Below are 12,149 nucleotides of genomic sequence, written 5' to 3'. Positions count from 1 at the left end.
GGAAATCAAGAACCGGGAAATACCGGGAGCATGCCCTAACTGTTACGTTTTAACTAATATAGCTTGGATTCGTTTGTTTAGTAACCAAACCTTGTGTACTATGTTCGGATCGATACAAAATAAACTTTGTTCTAACGTCAGTGACGGTGTTGTTATTCCAAATCGTCCCGCTATACGTATTATAAAACACTGATTTAAACTTTCACGACTTTTACACATATTTAAAATTGCAAACGGGACTTAATACATAGTACCTAATACGCGATTAAGTCCCGTTTGCAATTTTAAATACCGTATTATAATTATATTCCTAGTAAGATGGTTCTGAATCGCTCCCTTATATCCCTAGGGTTATAACTATACCTCCGCCGCACCGCTGCACTCCTGCCTACAATCATTTCACTAAACTGAATCCAGTCATATAACTATATGACTAAACTAGTTTAGTATTATAGTTATATTCCTAGTAAGATAGCAATTAATCGCTTTCGTTTAACTATGTTACGACGTATAATTATATTCCTAGGGTTATAACTATATAACGGCTTTATCTATCTTACTGCGACATATATATGGCAAAAATTAACTAATCACATTTAGTTTTGAAGAGTATTTTCATGATTAACATCCATCTTACCAAACACTTCTGACAATTGACTAGGCATATTCATATACCAATCAAACTTTTGTGAAACTTTCTTCTTTCAAAAAAATGGCATAAACAAACGTAGGCCACATATATAAATACAAAAAGAACGTCAAATTACTTAAAAATATGTATATAAATATAGGAGTGATGCACTCAGCAATGAGATAATACGTGCATGCATCACATTGTGGGCACTAGTTTAGAAGCCTATACGTGTGTGCATCACATGTGGGTCACTCGGAAAAATGGGAAAATAGGGAAAATGGTCGTCATAAAAGATGTATTTGTATATAAATATAACAATATAATACAGTTCCGAGTTAATTTACAAAAAAATAAAAATGCACGTGAGGAGTCAATTTCTGGTTGTCGGTTACACAGGGAACGTGTTAAATTGAAACCGAAATAAATTACACATATGAAAGAAAAAAATACCAAGGCATCCAGTGCCTGAGAGTCTGAGACAACTACCCCAGTAAAACACTCAAGTACAATGACTGAGTACTTTGAGATAGCATAAGTTGAAATATTTTCAATATAATATATTTTGACTTGTGTTAGTTAGAATCATTAAATTGATTGGGTACAGGTTGCCCCAAGAAAGTCCAGTATGGCTTCTTAATTGTCGTTGGAGGCATTTGACAGCGAAGGTGATCCTACATCAGTAGGAGTTCGGTGGGAGCGCTGGAAAAGAGCACTCTTTATATACCTAGATGCCGCTAACGTCAATCAGAGTGAAAAGAGTGAAAAAAATAAATAAATAAAGACAGTTCATTGGTTTGACATTGCATTGTATAAAAAAAAAAACACGTAGTGGTGCAGCTGAACTGAATAAAATTAAGCGAACGCTTGATACATTTCAACAACGCGGAAAAAAAAAGAAGTTGCTAACTCTGCTTACCGTCAACAAGGCTTTGTCAGTATGGGTGACCTCAAGAGAAAGACATGCCTATTTAAATTGATCTATGATAGATTTTCAAAGACAATCTACGTCAGTTGAAAATCATTACAAAAAAATATTGGTACTGAAGGTACTCGTTATCAGTTAGGGTAATAGGTACATACTGCAGAGATTCATGTAGGTGAATCTCATACAAGTCAGGTGTCCAGTTAAAACAAATAAACTAATGGATCTGTGAGCCTCTATTGAACTAATATAGAAAATAAAATAAGAAATAAAAATGCTGAACTTGTTTGCGTAATTTCACGGGAGGATATTGAAATGTGGTCTCTCTTTCGTGAATACATATTTGTATAAGATTTTCCAAGCGAACTAGTAACCTAAGTTTGTAAATTTACAAAATAAATCTCACTAGTGACCTTATTTCGTCTGGTCAAGAAAATGAACAAAAGGACAACAATCAGCGACTGAATCAGCTTTGTCTGTAGTGATTGTAAAATGTTAAATAATCACAGATTTCAATATGTGACATGTGCTTTTACAAAATCGACTTGTTGGTTTAAATAAAAGATTGGTTCAAAAAAAAAAAAAAACAATAATATTTCCTCCCACGAACGCTCCGGCTGTGGAATGAGCTATGTCAAGGTATTCCCCGATGAACTACAGTATGGGGTTCTAAAAAAAAAAGGAGTATACAAGTTTCTAATGGGTCGACGACGCGCATGTGACACCCCTTGAGTTGCAGGCGTCCATAGGTTACGGTGACCGCTTTCAATTAGGAGGCCCTATAACTGTTTGCCACCGACGTGGTATAAAAAAAAATGTAGAAGGAAGTGTAACTACACTTAACAACATCAAACTTGTAGTTGGAATGAAAGAACACGTAGGCGCAATTTTAACAAAAAAAAAATAGAAATGTTGAACGAACATTAAATCTAGTTGTTTTTCTCTCCGTGTGACACATAAATAAACGCTGAGTCTGTCAAGATATAACATCTCCTGAAGGAATTTAAAGACACAGCTGCAAAAACAAATTCAAATCGTGGTACCTGGGGAGAAACACTATGCTTACCTACTACGAGGTAGTTACCTCGTAGTTCGGTGAGCTGTATAAGTTTAGTATTCAGTTACTCCTGTTACTCCGGTCAATTTCAGTATGACTTGATGCCTTGTAAATGGGCATGCTGATTTGTTCGGTTAACAGCGCAAAGAAAGTAAATGAAGGAGATAATATTTGGGTAATAATTTAGATAATATTTTATCAAAGGAATGGAATGCACTCCCACCATAGATGTTCCCAGAAAAATACGACCTCGGTCTCTTTAAGATAAAAGTGAATATGCTAAGTATTACTGAATCGGTGAGCTCCACCTTCGACTATATCTTCACCTTCCATCGGGTGTGACTATGGTCAATCGCCAATCAGCCAAAAAAAAAAAGTGGTTTTGTAATTTCTTTAATAATCATATTATAAAATAGCCTAGCCTAAGAGTTAAGATCTTAAGATAGATAAAGAAATAATAATAATAAAAAAAAAAAGATGTTGATAAAATACTTTAAAAGAAAAGTGTTATCTAAAATATATACATACTGTGTAGATATAAATCGGATGTTAGTATAATTGGGTCAATTGGGTAAGCACTTCTTAAATAGTATATGAACAGCTATCTATTTTAGAAAATTAATCGTTGATTACTTTGTGTGGTACAAAGTATCTACGAGAAAGAAAGCTGATCATGATGAAACAAAATCAATAAAACGATAAAGTGGATACGTGACCCTGAATAGGATTTTAATGCATATTCTATATAGTATCTCTATGTATTACAATGCAATGAATCACGAGCCCTTTCGATCCAGAAAAAAAAAACAGTAGACAGTAAAAGTTTTAATAACTATGCACTGCAATTCATAATTAAATTTATGAGTAGATCTAACTAAACATTATAATATCCGTAAGTATTATGAATTGCATTAGATGAAATGAAAAATGAAATAAAATGAAATAAATGTTTATTCAAAAACTAAACCTACAACTAAATTTATCTTCTGCCAAACCAGAGTATGGTTTGTCGGCAGACGAGGCTCCAGATAAATTAGGTTCTATAACTAAATACTTATATGTACTATTTACTAGTTACTAGCAATTATAGGTGCATATAATGAAGTATAGGGCCGATACAATCAGTTATCAATGTTATCATCAATAATTACCTAATATACATTAGACGCCTGACAAGCGACCTATTAAAAAAAAAATAATAATAATGTAAATCATGAAAAGGTATGAAATTAGTGAAATATTATTGTACGAGCCGTACACCTTAGATGATATGATTCTTGATGGTTGATGGTAGTCTTGATAGAAACACTGATTTTTGATACACTTATAAATTTATTTATAACCAAGGTATACTGAGTACTAGCTAGGAGCACGTATAAACATAAACTAATGCATAAATCGATGTATAGCGTAATCGCAAATACAGCGATCAATCAATCAATCATTATTTATTTGCAATAAAACATAACTAAATGCATGCAAATGCAATCAAGCAATGCAAAGCAATTCTAATCAAGTCATAATTATATTAATTTTAATGCTGACGCGAGAAATGTGCGATGCTTGCATTGTACAATTATATTGTATGCTATTGAAGAAAGAAAAAAACAATCATATATGTATATAAAAAAAAAATGTACTAATCTAGTTTTCAAAACAGTCTGAATTGAAAAAGGTAACAGATTTAAAGAAGAAGGAGTGAGACTGACATCTAGGAATTGTAGTTAATAAAACACACAAGTATGTTTGAGTATACACTGCAGGTGGTGGTGCAGCGTCCGCTCTGAGTCAACCCTCAGACCGGAATGTCCTAAACATATGACTAAAGATAGAAAATTAATCCCTAATTATAACTACTTCACATACAGTACTAAGTGGTAAAGACGGAGATGATCAAGTTAGGAATGACGAAAGTGGGCAGACAATTAGAAGAAACGTAGTTCATTAAAAAGAAAAAAAAAGATACACGGCACAGAATGGCAAGTATTTGAATTGACCTATATTTAAATATTTATAAAAAAAAAAATTAAAACAAGAAAGGGATGTAGTGTATAGGTGTCTCGAGTACATATGGAGTCGGTGTCCGAGTGCGATGGAGCACGGACGTGCGGTGTGTATTGGCGAGCCAACCCGATGTATATAGTGTAATAGCGTGACATTACAGGCCCGTTGCTCTTTTTAGTTTATCTTTCGCTCATTGCAGACGCTGAAACAGCCAAAAATCGTGAAAGGACGAGAAAGGCTGACCCTAAGTAAATTAGAAAAAGATCAAGGAAAAACCTAATCACAAAATTAAAATTTTGAAAAAATCTCCGACTGCGACAATAGTAGACCGATTTTCATGAAACATGGCTAAGAACACTCCCGACTTACTCAGCTTTCAGAGAAAAAAAACTAAATCCAAATCGGTTCATCCGTTCGGGAGCTACGATGCCACAGACAGACAAACAGACAGATAGACAGACAGACAGACAGACAGACACACAGACAGACACGTCAAACTTATAACACCCCGTCGTTTTTGCGTCGGGGGTTAAAAAGAAGAAGTAACCAAGAAAACAAACTAACCAAAACCATAGGTGACCGAAATCGAACCGGGGTCTTTACATATTTATGTTATGTTAGTTATGTATCCCTTTAGACTCACGCCTGTATTCCCAAAAGGGGTAAGCAGAGGACATGAAATTGCTCAAGTAACTCTGGTGTCATTCATCGATGAGTCTATATATTATTTTGTCGATAGCGGTTCCTATCTATACAATTTTCCTCTCTATAAACTAAAGTCTACACTGAGAGAAATTTGCATTGTGAATTTAACAAGTTCGACTTGTTGCGGTTTATCCGTTTGAATCAGCCAAACGTATGTTTAAAACAATATGTGTCAGGTTGTTTTTATAAAATCGACTTGTTGATTCAAATATATTGCCGATTCAAATGACAAGTAGCTTGTTGTTTGAACCAAAGAGCACGTAGGCGCTATTTTAACCAAAAAACTTGTTGAACGAACATGAAAACTGGTTGTATTTTCTCTCAGTGTATCTATAAAATTTTCCTCTCTATAAACTGAAGTCTACTATGATAATTTATGCTTAACTTTGTAAAACTTTTGACATTGCGTTCAACACTTTATTTGCAAGTCCAATATGAGTATCTACACTTTACAAGTTTACATGCCAGGAACAGTAACGGCTCGGCCACGACATTGGTCTAAGCGCGGCAGCGGTGAGCGGCGGCCGTACATTGGAGCGAGACACAGCGATGGGACTTTTCATTCGCACGTATGGCTGCCGCTCACCGCTGTCGCGCTTAGACCAATGTCGTGGCTGGGCCGTAACGAGTTTAAAGTGAGTTACACAATTCATTGACTTCGTCCCAGCGCTAAAACATATGTGTAACTTCAACCCTATATGTAACTCATATACATATATGCATAGCTGGGCATTAACTCGTTAATCCGTTAATCGTTAATTAACGAAGTTAACATTTTGGTTAACGGATTAACTTTTAAGTTAACTTTAAAAAATGTTAACGGATTCGTTAACTTCCGTTAAATTTTGTTCGAGTCCGTTAATCGTTAATCCAGTTCCGCACGCGCCGAGTAAAACTTGCTCTGACCGATACTGTAAAAGCCCGGAGTACGGCGAAACCTAGGATTTTCACGTAAATTCACAGTCTACAGACTACAGACAAATTGGTGCCTTTGGATCACTTGTTCGAGACCTGCTAAAGTTTATTAGTCCAACTGCACCCATCACTAACTGCGAAATAGAATGTAAATCATCAGGCATGACACTCGCGCAACCGACGTATCAAGCCAGAGTGCAGAGTTCGGCGGGCCGCGCTATCTACCAAATTACCGTGGATCACAACTTCGAATAGAGGTGTCTCAATCCGAGGAACCTACGCAACATGACTAGGTACGACCGCATGATTGACCCAATAAAACAAATAAAACCTAGAATTTACCGAACCAACGTCGATATAAGTCCAAACAGAACAATATTTATTAAGTAATATTTCGCTTTTACCACTTGGCAGCTGGGATTTTTTAAGAGATTTTGGCGAACTTCGGGCTTTTACAGTAACATATAAACTTACGCAAATACTAAATAGTTGATAAATGATGCAACTAGCAACAGTAAAATTATTTTTTTATAGCGATTAACGGATTATCGATTAACTTTAACTTCCGTTAAATTTGTTGAAATGTATCGCTTTAACGATTAACGAAGTTAACTTTTATAGTAACGGATTAGCGATTATCGAAGTTAACTATTTGATTAACGGTGCCCAGCTATGCATATATGTCGAAAATCGTAGGCGTATCATACCGGAAACCTTAAATCGTGTTTGACGAGAGCTTTCAATGAAATACCATATTCATCTCAGTGTTTACTGGACAAAAGTAATTACACATCATAAAATACGTACCGTTTCCTGTTTTTCCTATATTATAAATAAAACAATGGAAACGGATTATATCGCGTATGACCATTTTCAGAATTTGGGACCCCCCAATTAGCGTAAGTTGATAACAAAAAAAAATTAACTCACTGTCAGTTTCGTGACGATAATTAAGCATAACATTTCTATAAAAATATTGTTTTTGTGTTAAGTACATAAACTTTGAGCAAAAATCTTCATTCAGAATGTGAAAAAAGTAAATTTTTAGACAGATTTTATGCTTAATTGTCGACACAAAACTGACAGTGAGCTAATTTTTAATTTTTGTTAACAACTTACGCTAATTGGAGTGACCCAAATTCAGAAAATGCTTGTGTAATGAATTTACAATACTAGTAAAAGAAAGTACCTACCAACTATTCGATACTATTAATATTTCTTTGATGTTACGACACTCATGTTGGCACTACTTTATTGAGAGACGAACACGATTCTCTTTAACGATTGTCGTGAAAACACGTCGTTAAGAATATAAATAAACCTTCATGAATTGACATCAATAGATGAAGATCACTTGATAATAGTGTAATTTATTAAATAAACTTAAGATAGAATTCTTTTATGAAATTATCATGCATGAAATTCACAAATGTTAATTATCTTAAGTATTAATACTTAAATAACAAACAAATGAACTTATAAAATAACATTAAATTAATCGTCAACTGTTTAGAACATTGCGTAATCCAGCTTATCATAAATATAATGTTCTAGTGGCAACTTGCATGTCCCACCTGTATACACTCATGGGACAAAATGCCCATTCTCCTTTTCCCCTAAAATTTTCCAGTAATAAACGGGGAGAATGTTATCCAACATATAAGCACTGAAGGCTGTATATTTCTCAAATTTTCACTCGCTAATATCTTACGGGACGTTGATTTGGGGAAACTCCACGGATGCGAAGCGAGTTTTAATCCTTCAAAAACGAGCGGTACGACTACTAACCGGAGTACAAACTAGACATCCGTGCAGGGAGCTCTTCAAACAGAACGGTATATTGACACATTACTCACTTTACCTCTTCCAAGTACTAATGTTTGTGAGAAACAATTTCTCGATGTTCAAGCGCGTTGAAGTTTCCGGGAAACAAATTCGGTCCACAGGGAGATTGCGAACAGTGCCGCGTCGCATGGCGCTTTCAGTAAAGAACCCGAGAGTGATTGGACCGACATACTACGAACGACTACCCGCGAAATTGCGAACAGAAACATCTGACGAAACTTTTGAACGCCAATTGAAAATCTTTTTATTGGAAAATCCATTATATTCTGTAAATGAGTATATGGAAATGACATGTAATATAAATTGACTGTAATCCATTATTGTATTTTAATTTTAGTTTGACGATCATTATGAGATACCTTGTTTTTTCTTTTTTCCTTTTTATGTAATAATTGACATTGTGATTACTTATAAATCATTATTGTTATATTTTTAAAATTAGTATCAAATTATAATTGTAATTGATATTTCATTAAAAATCATACTCGACGATCATAATATAAATTCTTATAGATTAAGGTAGAATAATTTATAATGTAATTTTATATTATGAAATAAATAAATCTAAATCTAAATCTATACCTAGGATTACTAGCAATATCTAGTTAAAATGAGGATCTAGTTTAACAAAGACCTAAGACCTACTTCGGTAAATTAAATACCAATTACGTAGGGAGCCAAGCTTTGGGCCTAATGCTTAAAATATTCTAAGCAAATTGCCAATTTGACAACAAATTGGCAATTTGCTTAGAATATTTTAAGCTAAATACGGATAGAGGTAGACTACTTTGTTCGTAACATGTGTTTTTATAAAATGTTTTTTAACCAAATTGTTCCCTCATTCGAACAAAATGGGTGTGTAATGAATGATTGGCATAACTTTTTTTGGTATAGTAACATTTGATATAACAACATTTGGTATATTTTTAAAGGATATAATCACTCATTTGACATAATTAACATTTGGTATAGCCACAAAGGATCTACTTTTATTTTGTATAATCATTATTTCGTATAACAATTATTTATAATAACCGCTATATGGTATAACTATTTATTCATATACGACTAGTATAATATAACTAGCAAACAGTATAAAACATTTCATGAATTAATTTTTTTTAAGGGATCACAGTTCTAACCTAACCTACTTTTCTGACAGTAGATGTGTTCAAGGGTCACAGTTCTAACCTAACCTAACCTATTTTTCTGGTAGCAGCGCGTTGTGTGTAGGGATCACAGTTCTAAGCTAATCTACTTTTCTGGTAAATGATGGATCTAATTTATTATACATTTTTTTTTATTCTAACTATGCTTTAGAAATAATTAATTTGTGTTATACAATTTATTTATTATCGGAAATAAGCATTATACTAAAAGTATGTTATAATAAATGTTTTTCGAAAAAAATATCATTATATTAAATAAGAATTATACAATTTGTTAGTATATTATTTGTTGTTATATGATTCAATAATTATATCAAATGATCGTTATAACGACTAAAAATATATTAAAAAAGTTATATCGATCGATACGCACGCACGTGGTCAAGATTTCACTGCGGTGTGATACTGGACTTTCAGTGTCAAAAGTGAGGTATTTAAACAAAAAAAAACATTTTTGACGTTTATGTATACTATAGACGTATTTGACGTAGATACATAGTTTGAATATCTTAATTTCAGGTCTTTATATAGGTACTTCGGTTGCTCGGACTTCTAAACTCCAAAAAAGTAAATTTTAGGACGATGTTAATAATCCATATGTTTTTAAATATAAACATATGGATTTTTCCTTTTTTATTGTGGAACGTACCACTTTACAAATCGCAAAAAAGCTAAATGGTTAAATTCGCAGTCATGGACGGATGGTCGGCTGGCGCAATTGGTAACGCATTGGACCGGCAATCCAAGGATGTGGGTTCGAGTCCCACGTTGGCCAGAGTCGATCACTGTTGATTTTTTCATTGCGATTGATGTCTGCATTTATAATTTGCGAAATTTAAGGACGTTACTGAGAAATATTGCAAAGAACCTAAGTATTTTTTTTTATTTGACGACCGGTCTGGCTCAGTCGGTAGTGATCCTGCCTGCTAAGCCGCGGTCCTGGGTTCGAATCCCGGTAAGGGCATTTATTTGTGTGATGAGCACAGATATTTGTTCCTGAGTCATGGATGTTTTCTATGTATACAAGTATGTATTTATCTATTTAAGTATGTATATCGTCGCTTAGCACCCATATACAAGCTTTGCTTAGTTTGGGGCTAAGTTGATCTGTGTAAGGTGTTCCCAATATTGATTTATATTGATTTGATTGATTCAGATTCTAAAGCTTACTACATTCAAAAATCTAAGTTGTTAACCCGTGTCAGAGCATAATAATACTAGAGAGCGAACAAGCCGCCGGCGGCCGTTTTGTAGTTGTTAGCTCATTGAGCATACAGCCGGCGTATCATGCTGCCAATTTTACATCTGTCACTCTCACACTGACATACTTGCTAAAGCGTGACGGATGCTTTATCCACGTGGATAAGTGATAAAATTGGCAGCATGATACGCCGGCAGTTGCCGTTGTGTGTGCGTTGTTGCTGCTGGTTGTTCGCATGTACACAGACATGGCAATGATGCGCGTGTATTATTCTATAGCCCAATAAGGGCGTATGTACATCTACAAGTCCATCGTAGGCCACGTCTTTGCCTTTGGCAAAAGTAAGCCCATCCATACTAATATTATAAATGGGAATGTGTGTGTCTGTTTGTTTGTCCGTCTTTCACGGCAAAACAGAGCGACGAATTGACGTGATTTTTTTAAGTGGAGATAGTTGAAGGGATGGAGAGTGACTTAGGCTACCTTTTGTCTCTTTCTAACGCGAGCGAAGTCGCGGGCAAAAGCTAGTTCATAATAAAAAAAAACTGTGTGTCGGTTCAAAAACATGCGACAGGTATTACAGAATTCAATGCAAATCGGCTGGCATGTCCGATCCTTGCTACATCTGTGGTAACCATAAATTTGAAAACTTTTGCAACCCATTCAACCCAACACAATCAAAGCTTAACCGACCTCTACAGATTGTACAAAGGTTCAAAAAGATTTAATTTTAATGTAAAAGTCCTGTTTTCAATGAAACCCTAAAAAGTGTTATCAAGAAAGGACATCATAGATCCATAAGTGGTCAATTACTATTTAAACTTATATTACTGTTAGTATTTTTTAAGCCTATGTGGTGACGGGTTAAGAATTTCACCACCCCCTTTCTTCCCGTGGGTGTCGTAGAAGGCGACTATGGGATATGGGTTAAATTGTGGCGTAGGCGAGAGGCTGGCAACCTGTCACTGCAATGTCACAGTTTCGTTTTCTTTCAACCCCTTATTTGCCAAGAGTGGCACTGAAGCTTTAGTAGTTTCATGTGTTCTGCCTACCCCTTTATGGGATACAGGCGTGATTGTATGTATGTATGTATGTATTTTTGACATTATTTACATTAAAGCTTTTTGAACTAAAAATAATACTATAATTATAATTACATAAAAAAATATACATTATAATTATTAAAAAACAATTTACTAAAGGGATTATCAAGCCTCTCTCCAATTTCGATTATAAAACTGTTGGAGCTGGTTCTCAATCTGTGCATCTGGGATGCGATACGATATAACGTATTTCCCCAAAAATTTGAACTGTACTGTACCAAGGCACCCGAATGGGTTGGCTTCGTACACTATTTGTTTCTTCGCGGTATTTCAGCGTTTCCTATCAACTTTTAATTTGTGCTACTCACGGGGTTTAGGAATTACTTCATTTTTTATTTCAATTTTTCATCACTTCATGGGATTCATTTGTAGTATTTGTACATTGCATACAATTTGGGAGTTCGGAAGCATCCTATTAAACAGAACACTGAAAATAAAAAAAATAAAAAATATAACCGACAGGTAATGTCAAACGTAAGAGTATTAATTACTCGACAATTTTAGTCGTGTGCAAACAAACAGCATATTGGAAATGAAATAATGAAATACAAACGCAATGTCTTATCACCAGGCTTAGCAACCAGCCGGTTCCGA

The 12,149-nt window shown here is 34.6% G+C and overlaps 1 protein-coding gene and 1 non-coding gene across 2 annotated transcripts in view; both read left to right on the top strand.

Annotated features, from left to right (window-relative positions):
* The window catches only part of LOC125230967 (neuropeptide CCHamide-1 receptor-like), a 380,354-nt gene that overhangs the window by 337,834 nt on the left and 30,371 nt on the right, over window positions 1–12,149 (top strand). The gene's annotated exons all lie outside the window — the stretch shown is intronic.
* On the top strand, window positions 9,955–10,026 carry Trnaa-ggc. The gene has a single exon. It is a non-coding gene; the product is annotated as a tRNA-Ala (tRNA).

This window comes from Leguminivora glycinivorella, chromosome 11 (assembly GCF_023078275.1).
Source record: "Leguminivora glycinivorella isolate SPB_JAAS2020 chromosome 11, LegGlyc_1.1, whole genome shotgun sequence".
Classification (NCBI taxonomy): domain Eukaryota; kingdom Metazoa; phylum Arthropoda; class Insecta; order Lepidoptera; family Tortricidae; genus Leguminivora; species Leguminivora glycinivorella.
This window is presented reverse-complemented; position numbering and strand designations above follow the sequence as displayed.